Source organism: Trachypithecus francoisi, unplaced genomic scaffold (genome assembly GCF_009764315.1).
Source record: "Trachypithecus francoisi isolate TF-2019V2 unplaced genomic scaffold, Tfra_2.0 Contig00031, whole genome shotgun sequence".
Taxonomy (NCBI): Eukaryota; Metazoa; Chordata; class Mammalia; order Primates; family Cercopithecidae; genus Trachypithecus; species Trachypithecus francoisi.
Window position 1 is genome coordinate 325,242 of NW_022680464.1, and position 12,634 is coordinate 337,875.

Here is a 12,634-nt window from a genome sequence, read left to right on the forward strand (position 1 = left end):
TTCTGGTGTTTTTTCCTTTCTCTCTGTAGCTGACAGTGTTCTGCAATAAGCTGCCAGGCAGGGCTGCAGCCACGCAGGTCGGGTTTGAATTATATTCAGCCAAGAGGTGATGAGGCTCCTCTTCTGTCCTTATGGGACAGGTCTTGCCTCAGGCCCAAACCTTATCATGGTCCTGTAGCAGGCTGTCACTGGAATTGTCCTGTAGCTCCTTAAATTCCATTGTGCTGTCAGAGAGCAGCACCAGGTCATGGGAGAGCTGATCTCCCTTCTGGGGTGAAGTTCTCCGGATAGCATGCCTGGAGTCACGGGTCTCCCCTAGCCCAGGGCCCCAGATCCACAGGCAAAGGAGACAGCAAAACTGTCATCTTCACTCCTGGCTGGCTCACCAAAATGTGTCTGGAATCTGGAGACCAGAGAGATTAATGAGGGGAACAGGAGGATTTTTATTTAGGTGGCCACTAGCTCAGCAGATTAATATCCAGAGGCTGAGCAATGAACAAAGACAGGGGCTGACTTTTATTCATGCAGCCAAAGGGGATTGGCTAGGCAGTGGCGCCAAACTTGCGAGGCAGGGAAAGCAAGCTTACAGAAGCAGAACAAATGCAGTTAATCAAACTGTGACAGATCTTGTAACTCAGGCACGTCTTGTGACTTTTAGCATCCTGCACAGATGGGAAAAACAGGACCTTACAAAATCCTTGCAAACTTGCAGAAGTAGTTACAAAAATAGTTACAGGAGCAGCACAAAGAATGATGGCATGGGCACAGAATTTCAGGAGGAGACTGGTAAGAACTTGTTTTTCTTGTCCCTGCTTTTGGAACCCATTTCTTCAGGGCCCCTGCCTGGCCTTGCAGGTAATGTTATCATAGCTCCAGCTGGACTTTGGAGTGAGTCAATCTGGTCAGAGAAGGACTTGTTTTTCTCTTTACTTGTTTTTCTTACATTTCGTGGTTCATCAGCAAGAAACAACACGCTATTTACCTTCATAGTAGAAGAGTCCAGCAGAACCAAGATAGAAGCAGAGTGGGTGAATCTAAACCTGTGGACACATTCATCTTGGAAACCCTAAGAGAGGGGAAAGGTGAGTATCTAGCTAATACTAGACAGTCATTATGACTAATTCTGACTGTTAGAGGGAGTGCAAAAGTCAGTCTCAAAGCTAACAGCCAGTACTAGGAAACAGAAACAAAGTAACAAGAAACTCTTATAGCAGCAGAGTTCTTCTAAATAATTCCATTGGATGGTATTTTTCGTCGTTAGTCTACTTAGAAAGAAAATTGGACCTTTTAAAATTATTATTGTGATAAAGTGCTCATCACAAAATTTTCCACCATAATCATTTTTAAGTGTACAATTCAGTACTTTAAATGCCATCACATTGTTGATGTAACCTGTCTCTAGAACTTTATCTTGTAAAACAGAAACTCTATACCTATTAAAACAACTACTTACTGTTGCCCTGAATTTGACTATTCCAAGGACTTCATATAGATGGAATCAAACTGTATTTGTTCTTTTATGTCTGGCTTATTTTACTTAACACAGTGTTTTTCCTGTAAGTGCAGTTGTAGCATGTCAGAATTTTATTCTATTTTAAGGCTGGATAATATTCCATTATAAGTACATTTCATATTTTGTCTGTCTATTCATCTCTTAATGGAAATGTGAATTGTTTCCATCTTTTGCAGTTGTGCATACTATTGCCATAAATATTTATGTCCAAGTATCTGTGAGCCAGGCTTTCAATTATTTGGGGTATATATATAATGTTGGAATTACAGAATCATTTTTCACATCAGTTGCACTATTTTGTATTTTCACTAGCAATTCATAATGTCCATTTTCTCCACATTTTTCCCAACACTTATTTTCTCTTGAAAGTAAGTATTAATTTGCATGAAATGGTATCTGCTTGTAGTTTTAATTTGCATTTTCCTAATGGACAATGATGTTGAGAATCTTTTCATGTTCTCATTGATGATTTGTATATCTCCTTTGGTGAGAAATGTCCATTCAAACCCTTAACCTATTTTTAACGGGTTTTTCTCATTAAGTTGTAGGAGTTATTTATATATTCTGGACATCAGTTTATCAGATGTATGACTGACAGATATTTTCCCTATTTGTGTGTTGCCGTTTCACTCTGTTGGTAGTGTTTTTCGGTACTCAGAGGTTTCTAATTTTGTCCAGTTTACATAGTTTTTATTTTGCCGGGTGTGGCGGCTCACATCTGTAATCCCAGCACTTTGGGAGGCCGAGGCGGGCAGATGACCTGAGGTCAGGAGCTTGAGACTAGCATGACCAATATGGAGAAACTCTGTCTCTACTAAAAAAACAAAATTAGCTGGGCATGGTGGCGCAAGCCTATAATCTCAGCTACTCCCAGATTCTCTTGAGGCAGGAGAATCTCTTAAACCCAGGAGGCAGAGATTGCAGTGAGCCAAGATTGCATCATGCACTCCAGCATGGGTAATAAGAGCAAAACTCTGTTTAAAAAAAAAAAAAAAAAAAAAGATATTCTGAAGTATTTTATTCTTTTGGATTCTATTTTAAATAGGATTATTTTCTCAATTCCTTTTCAGATTATTCAGTGACAATATATGAAAATATGACTTTTTTGTATGTATTGAATGTCTAATAGTTTGTGTATTTGTATAATCTTTGTTTTCAACATAAAGGTTCATGTCATCAGCAAATTAAGATAATTTCATTAATATTTTACAATTTGGAGGTGTGTTTTTTTTCCCCTTGCCTAACTGACCTGCCTTAAATTTCCAGTACACTGTTAAATAGCAGTGATTTAGATGGGCACCTCTGGCACAGTGGCACATGCTGTAATCCCAGAACTTTTGGAAGCCAAGGCAGATGGAGCACTTGAGGCCAGGAGTTCAAATTCAACTTTTCTTTTTGCAAAATTTCTGTGTACTATTCACCAATGTTCTAAAATGCAACATATTGTATTGTAAACCTTAAAAACAAATAGAGAGACTCTTTAAAAGAAAAGGTGTTTATTTGGAAAAGGAACATTACAAGTTATGCACAAGCTGTAGTAAACTAGGTGCACATTCCAAGCAGTAAAGGAAGACAAAGGAGTTTTAAAGTACTAAATGAGGAGGATTACATAATTGTTATGAAATAACTATCCCTGGCTACAAAGATCAATAAAACAGATGTGTGGGTAAGTCAAAAAGAAAAATAACAAACATAATGCCAGTCTGAGGTTGAATAGGCAGTTGCTGGGCAAATGTCTTGTGGAAATATTTTTTATAAGTTTGTGATATGGTTGCAATCTGTGTTCCTACCCAAATCTCACACTGAATTGAAATCTTCAGTATTGAAGCAGGGGCCTGGTTGGGGGTGATTGGATCATGGGGGCAGTTGCTCACAATCCCCCTTTGGTGCTGTCATTGTGATAGTGAGCTCTCCTGAGATACAGTTGTTTAAAAATGTGTGCCACTTTCCCCTCTCTCTCTGGATCCTGCTCCAGCTATGTGAGACATTTGTATCTGCTTTGCCTCCTGCCATGAATTAAAGTTCCCTGAGGCCTCCCCAGAAGCACATACTCCCATGCTTCCTGTAGAGCCTGCAGAACTGTAAGTCAATCAAACCTCTTTTCTTTATAAATTACCAGTTTCAGATATTTCTTTATAGCAATGTGAGAACAGACTAATAGTGATACTAACAATCACTTGATCCAGTAACCTTTAAATCCTCGTACCCAGGATTCTGTATAGTAGTTTAAACAGGCTTGAAATTAGTTTAAATAAGACCACTTAAATGGACTAACAGTTTGTGATGCCTTTGTGCAAGCTTGTAGAGTTTTGTAGAGTCTACTTTGCTGTCAGGCATACAAGTATGAGAACGCTGTATTCCTGGCCTTTCCTGGCTCCATTTGTTAGGATTTTTTTTTTTTTTTTTTAACATTAGGGACTCCATTTTTAATCTGACAACTTTCACAGTGTATATGTGTAATATTGTCACATAAAGTAATTTGCTTCTAAGTGTCAGATAAAAATAGTCAGGAGGTCCAAAGTTGGAGGAAATAATGTGGCTTTACTACAATATCAACCACTAACTATATGACTTTAACTGGCAGCCTCAATTTTCATATTTATAGAACAACATACTGAAAAGTATTAATGTTTATACTTTTTTCCCACATTATACATTTTAAAATGAATACTATCCACAAATCTAATATGCCAAGTGATCAAAAGCCTGCTGCTAATTAAAAAAAAGAGTAAGAAAAAATAATAAACCAAGAAAAAAAAAAGCAACCGATATGGCTAGGTGTGCACATGTAGGATTATTTTCTCCCATTATACTATAACTATCTGCGACCACCTTACTGTTTCATTGTACTGAACCCTATTCAAACTACCTCTGCAGAATCCTGTGTGCCAGGATTTAAAGATTACTGTACCTAAAAGTACTTCATAGAAATACTTCCAACTTTCTAGTCCAATAGAGGAAAGTTTTCACTCACTGAATAAAGAAAAATTAAATTCTTTGTAGTATTTTTAATTGTGGGAAACAAAAATTTAACATTTTACTAATTTCTAAGTGTACAGTTCACTAGTGTTAACTGTATTCACACTGTTGTGCAGTAGATCTATAAAATTTTCTTACTTGACAACTTAAAAATAAATATACATATTAATGGGGTACAAAATGATGCTTTCATATATGTGCATGTTGTAGAAAAATTAAATTAAGCTTATTAACATATCCATCACCTCACACACTTACTCTTTTTATGAGAACATTTAAAATCTACTTTTAGCAATTTTAAAGTATACATCATTATTAACAACAGTTATTATACTATAAAATTTATTACTTACACTTATTTCTCTTATCTAAGTAAATACTTTGTGCCCTTGACCAATGTCTGCCCATTGCCTATATGCTCCTACCCCAAGCCAATTACATTCTCTGCTTTGATAGGTTCAATTTTTAATATTTGCACATATAAGTGAATATACGCAGTATTTGTCTTTCTGTACCTACCTTATTTCTTTTAATATAATAGCTAGTAAGTTTATTTACGCTGTCACAAAATGCCAGAAGTTCCCTTTGTTAAAGGCTTAATAGTATTTCCTTGTGTAGATATACCACATTTTCTGTACTCCTTTATTTGTTAATGGACATTTAAGTTGATTTCATATCTTAGCTATTGTGAATAATGACTGCAGTGAACATGGAAGTGCAGATAATTCTTCTATATGCTGATTTCAGTTTCCTTGGATAAATACCCAGAACAGGAATTGTTAGATCATGTGTAAGGAAGGATAACCTATATCATAAAAGAAGGACGATCTCAAATAAGAACCTACTGTTATACCTCAAGAAATTAGAAAAGTAAGAACAATATAAGCCAAAAGTTAGCAGAAAGAAGAGCAGATAGATCAGAAGACAAATAAAGTAGGATTACAAAAACATTTTAAAAGATTAACAAAACTAAGATTTAACTTCCTGAAAAATAAGCAAAATTGATAAATCTTTACACTAAGAAAAAAATTAAAGACTCAAATAAATCAAATCAGAAATAAGAGAGGCGATATTACAGCTGGTATCACAAAGGTACAAAGATTATGAAACTATTACAAACCAACAAATTTTATACCAAACAATGAGGTAACATAGAAGAAAGGAACAAATTTATAGAAATATAAAACCTATCAAAGATGATCATGAAGAAATAAAAATGAACAAACCAAATTATGAGTAAGAAAACTGAATCAGTAATAAAACCCCCCCATCATCAAGGTTGTGGTGAGCAGTGATCTCACCACTTCACTCCAGTGTGGGTGACAGAGCAAGACCCTGTTTCAAAAAACAAAAAAAGTCTTTCATCAAAGCAAATCACAAGATTTAATGGCTTCTTGGTGAATTCTACCACATAATTTAAGAAAAACTAATGCCAATCCCTTGTCAACCCCTTCCAAAAAGTTAAAGAAGACAGAATACTTGAAACTTATTTTTTAAGTCTAGAATTACCCTATACCCAAGCTAAACAAGAATATCACAAGGAAAGAAAATACAGGCCAATACTCCTGATAAACATGGATGCGAACTGCCTCAACCAAATGCTAGCAGACTAAAAGACAGCACATTAAAAGAATCATTTGCCATGATCAATTGAGATTTATCCCTGGGATGCAAGAATGTTTTAACATATACACATGAATATATGTGATATATAACATTAACAGAATGAAGGACAAAACCATATGATCAGCTCAATAGATGCAGACAGGCTTTGACAAAATTCCACATCTTTTTATAATTAAAATCTCCACAAATTAGGCGTGTAACTCAACACATAAAAGCCATATATATTACCAACTTGCAGCCACATTATACTCAGAAGTTTTTCCCCTAAGATCAGGAATGAGACAAGGATGTCTACTCTCACCCCTCTTATTCACTACAGTACTGGAAGTGATAGCCAGAGCAGTCAAGTAAAAAATAAATAAATCTCATCTAAACTGGAAAGAAAGAACTGAAACTCTCTCTATTCACTGATGATATGAACTTACATACATAGAAGTCTGGCAATGCTGCCATTCTTGATAGGGTTGCTGACAAGCCCCTGTGAATGTGGACTTTCTCTAGCTATCCTCTGGGTCATTTTGCTGTTCATGATATAAGACAGACAGTTGCTATGTGTATCATCAAAGCAGTGGACAAGAGGGCTGCTGGAGCTAGCAAGGTCATCAATTCTTCCAAAAAATCTCAGAAGGCTAAATGAATGTTATCCTTAATATCTGCTACCCCAGTACTAATCAGTGGTGGAAGAATAGTCTCAGAACTGTTTGTTTCAATTGGCCATTTAAGTTTAATAATAAAAGAATCATTAACGAAAATAATGCATCGTAAAACTTCAGAAGGAAAGTAGAGTGTCTTATGGGCCACTGGTAGGCAGAGTGTTGTTTGTTTGTTGTTGATTTTTTTTTTCTTTTTTGCATATGGCAGTTTTCAGTTACTGGGTTTAAAAACCAATACTATTTAATTAAAACAACTTGAATAAAAATCTGTCACAGCATTTTAAGAACCATTAAAACAAAGTTTAATGAGAAACCAAGAAAAGAATCTAAAATATATTACAACACTATATTAATCAAAGCAGCATGACACAGCATATAAACAGATACACTGATCAAGGGAACAGAATAGAAACCTATGTACTTACCATACCATAAGCTGACTTTCAGTTGACAGGGAAAAATAAACACAAACAAGGAAAAACACCTTTCATGGTGGCTCATGTCTGTAATCCCAGCACTTTGAAAGGCTGAGTTAGGAGGATCACTTGAGACTAGCCTGAGAAACATAGTGAGACCCCCATTTCTACAAAAAAACTTCTTAAAAATAATAATAAATTAGCCAACATAACAAGCTACTCAGGATGCTGAGGTGAGAGGATCTCTCAAGCCTGGGAGGTCAAAGCTGCAGTGAGCTGTGATCACTCCACTGCGCTCCAGCCTCCGTGACAGACCAAGGTCCTATTTCAAAACAAAACAAACCTAAAAAGTTGTTACTGATGTGACCTAAAACTTCAATAAATTACAAAGTATTTCAACCTCATAAGATACAAAAATGGTTTTAAAATCTGAATAAGTATAGATGTCATACCTCCAGGCAACAGAGATAATACTTCATTGGTAGCATAAATGCCAAGCTGCTCAAAGAACTGCAACATTTCCAGCTGGTAGTATGTTGGGGATTTAGTTTAAGCAGCTTTGTCTGTATGTATTTCTTGTGTATATCCATGCATGAATACCTGAATCCCCAAACATATATATGGACACATACATACACAGAAACATATATATACATGTCATGTCATCTATCATTTACCAATATTCAAACACATACGTTAAAATAAGGTAGAAATTTATTTAGAAATAAGAGCAGATATCAAAACATAACAGGAATACTATATTAAACAAAATTTTATGGGCAAAACCATATATGTGTAATAAAACAAAATCCATGAGGCCAACTTAAATTTGACTAATAGCTACTGAGTGTGGAAAAACTGTGTTTCTAACATGATTTACATCAACTACCCCTGGGGCAGTTAATTTTAAAAAACAAAATACTCACGCAGTTACTCACACCACACCTTTGCCAGCCTTTCGAGTTTTACTTGCTGACTCTGTTTCTGAATTTTATTTACCTTTGAAGAATTTAACTCATGGGAGACCAGACAAGATTTATGAAATGCACATTATTTACATGTGCATTAAAAAGTATATTTATTGAATGAAAACCTGCCTTGTAAAAAGCTTACATAAACGTATGAATATGAACTATTCAGGCCCTGCTTTACCTGCACTGCTTTTTTTTTTTTTTTTTTTTTTGAGATACAGTCTCACTTTGTGTCCCAGGCTGGAGTACAGTGGCTCAATCTCTGCTCACTGCAACCTCCACCTCCTGGGTTCAAGAGAATCTCCTGCCTCAGCCTCTGGAGTAGCTGGGACTACAGGTGCACATCACCATACCTGGCTACTTTTTTGTATTTTTGGTAGATACAGGGTTTCATTATGTTGGCCAGGCTGGTCTGAAACTCCTGACCTCAGGTAATCCGCCCTTCTTGGCCCCCCAAAGTGCTGGGATTATCAGTATGAGCCGCCGCATCCAACCTGTGAGTTTCTGGTTTGGTTTAGTTCTATGATTTTTCACATAAAACACAATATGTTGCATAATTATTTTGTAACTTCCTTAAAGTGCTCTTTTTAGTAAAGATTCACAAACTTGAGAGTGCATAAGAATAACGTCCTTAACAAAGGACTTGTTAAATCAGATCACTGGGCTTATTGGTAGGAAAAATGTTGGCAAATGAATTATGCCTGCCTAACAGCAAAGAATGTTGTCCATAAGATGGTATACTAGAACTCTCCAGGCCCTCATTCCACCAGAGACACCAAGTTAAGAAGAAACTGCAGACTACAATACCTTTGTAAGAGCTCTCAAGACCAACTGAGAAACTATAGCAAGCCATGCCAAGTAAAATCAAGAAGGGACAAGAAGAGTTATTGGACTATCAGTAATTTCTCAACAGAAACATTTCAGGCCAGAAGGGAGTGGGATGACACATTTAAAGTGCTGACATTTTAAAACTGCCAACCAAATTAACTGTATCTCCCAAACTATCCTTCAAAAATGAGTAAAAAATAAAAGTTTCCCATATAAAAGCTGCAGGAGTTAATTACTGTAAGAACTGCTCTTCAATGATTGCTAAAGAAAGTCCAAATTTGAAAAAAAAAAAAAAAGGATGCTAAAGAGCAATATGAAAATATAAAGATTCGGCCGGGCGCGGTGGCTCAAGCCTGTAATCCCAGCACTTTGGGAGGCCGAGACGGGCGGATCACGAGGTCAGGAGATCGAGACCATCCTGGCTAACATGGTGAAACCCCGTCTCTACTAAAAAATACAAAAAACTAGCCGGGCGACGTGGCGGGCGCCTGTAGTCCCAGCTGCTTGGGAGGCTGAGGCAGGAGAATGGCGTAAACCGGGAGGCGGAGCTTGCAGTGAGCTGAGACCCGGCCACTGCACTCCAGCCTGGGCGGCAGAGCGAGACTCCGTCTCAAAAAAAAAAAAAAAAAATATATATAAAGATTCTAGGAAAGGTACATATGTAGAAAAATACAGTCATTTGGTTTGTTGTAATTTTAGTGCATTGATTCACTTTTAATTCTTGTATGGAAGTTAAATTTAAAAAGAAAAAGTAACTATAAATTTATGCAAATGAATAAACATAACCAAGTAGGGAGGTTACAGCTCTTTAGGCACATATTGTATATGTGACTGAAGTTGTTATATCAATTTAAAATAGAATGTTATAAACTTTAAGATATTTAATTGCAATGATAATATTGCAAACATAATATATCTACAATATACACAAAAGAAATGAGCAGGGAATCCCAACCAAAAAAAAACTAAACACAAAGGAAGGCACTAAGACTTAAGCAGGAACAAAAAAGCTAAACAGAAAATAATTAACAAAATGGCAATAGTAAGTCCTTCCCCTATTATAATCTAATTTAAATGTAAATAGATTGAAATCTAAAAATAACATTGGAGTATCTGGATGTAGGGGCTCAGGCCTGTAATCCTAGCACCTGAAGAGGTCGAGGCAGATGGATCATTTGAGGCCAGGAGACTAGCCTGGCCATTGTAGCAAAACCCAATCTCTACTAAAAATGTAAAAATTAGCTGGGTGTGGTGACACACAACTGTAATCCCAGCCCCTCAGGAGGCTGAGGCACAAGAATCACTTGAACCCAGGAGTAGGAGATTGCAGTGAGCCAAGATCACGCCACTTGCACTCTAGCTTGGGTGACAGAACAAGACTCCATCTCACCAAAAAAAGAAAAGAGATTGAGAGACTCTGTCTCAGAAAAAAAAAGAAATAAAATAAGGTTGTAACATTGGAGACTGTAACTTGACTGGGTATAAAAGAACAAAACAAAACAGAATGTAACTATATGTTGTCTATCTTAGATCTAATGACATACGTAGGCTGAAGGTGAAATGATGAAAAAAGATAATTCAGGCAATAGTAACCAAAAAGAGCAGGAATGACTACAATAACAGACAAAACAGACTTCATGCAAAAAACCATTCAAAGAGGCAAAAAATGTTATATAATAATAAAAGGGTGAATTCAACAAGAAAATATTTAAAATGTTTAAAATTGAATCAGTAATAAATAGCCCACCAACCAAAAAAGCCCAGGACAAGATGGATTCAGAGCTGAATTCTAGTGGATGTAAGAAAGAAGAGCTGGTACCATTCCTACTGAAACTATTCCAAAAAAATTGAGGAAGAGGGAATCCTCCCTAGCTCATTCTATGAGACCATCATCATCCTGATACCAAAACCTGGCAGAGACACAACTAACAAAAAAAATTTCAGGCTAATATCATTCTTGATGAATGTCAATGCAAAAATCCGTAGCAAAATACTGGCAAACTGAATCCAGCAGTAGATAAAAAAGCTAATTAGTCAACTATAATCAAGTAGGGTTTATCCTCTGGGAAGCAAGGTTGGTTGAACAGATACAAATTTTAAAAATGTGGATTATCCCATAAACAGAAATAGAGACAAAAACTACAAGATCATCTCAATAGATGCAGAAAAGGCTTCTATAAAATTCAATACCACTTCATGTTAAAAGCTCCTAATAAACTAGGTATTAAAGAAACACAACCCAAAATAACAAGAGCCATCTATGACCAACCACAGCTAACATCATACTGAATGGACAAAAGTTAAAAGCATTTCCCTTGAAAAGTGGCACAAGACAAGGAGGCCTCTCTCATCACTCTTTTTTTTTTTTTTTTTGAGACGGAGTCTGGCTCTGTTGCCCGGGCTGGAGTGCAGTGGCCGGATCTCAGCTCACTGCAAGCTCCGCCTCCCAGGTTTACGCCATTCTCCTGCCTCAGCCTCCGGAGTAGCTGGGACTACAGGCGCCCACCACCTCGCCCGGCTAGTTTTTTGTATTTTTAGTAGAGACGGGATTTCACCGTGTTAGCCAGGAGGGTCTCGATCTCCTGATCTCGTGATCCGCCCGTCTCGGCCTCCCAAAGTGCTGGGATTACAGGCTTGAGCCAACGCGCCCGGCTTCATCACTCTTATTCAACATAGTATTGGAAGTTCTGGCCAGGGCAGTCGGCCAAGAGAAAGAAATAAACGGCATTCAAATAGGAAGAGAGGGAGTCAAACTATCCTTGTTTGCAGACAGCATAATCCTAAACCTAAAAAACCTCATACTTTTGGCCCAAAAGCTGATTAAACAGCTTTAGCAAAATCTTAGGATATACAGGCAACGTACAGAAACTGCTAGCATTCCTGTACACCAACAACATCCAAATCAGGAACATGATTCCATTCACAAGTGCCATGAAAGAATGAAATACCTAGGAATACAGCTAACGATGGAAGTGAAAGATCTCTACAAGGATAACTACAAACCAGTGCTCAACGAAATCAGAGATGACATAAATGGAAGAACAATCCATGCTCATGGATAAAGATGAGTATTGTTAAAATGGCCATAATGTCCAAAGCAATTATAGATTCAGTGCTATTCCTATCAAACTACCAATGACATTCTTCACAGACTTGGAAAAAAAAAAACTTAAATTCGTATGAAACCACAAGAGACCCTGAATAGCCAAGGCAATCCTAAGCAAAAAGAACAAAGCTGGAGGCATCACATTACCTGACTTCAAACCATACTACAGGACTACAGTAACAGCATGGTAATTCTATAAAAACAGATACATAGATCAATGGAACAGAATAGATATCCCAGAAATAAGGCCACACGCCTACAACTATCTGATCTCCAACTAAGCTGACAAAAACAAGGAATGGAAAAAGTACTCTCTATGCAATATATGGTTCTGGGATAACTGATTAGCCATATGTAGAAGATGGAAACCCTTTCTTTACACCATACACAAAACTCAAGTCAAGATGAATTAAAGGTTTACATATAAAACCCAAAACGGTAAAAACCCTAGAAGACAGCCTAGGCAATACCATTCTGGGCATAGGAATGGGCAAAAGTTTCGTGAAAAAGACAACAAAAGCAAATGCAGCAAAAGCAAAAAT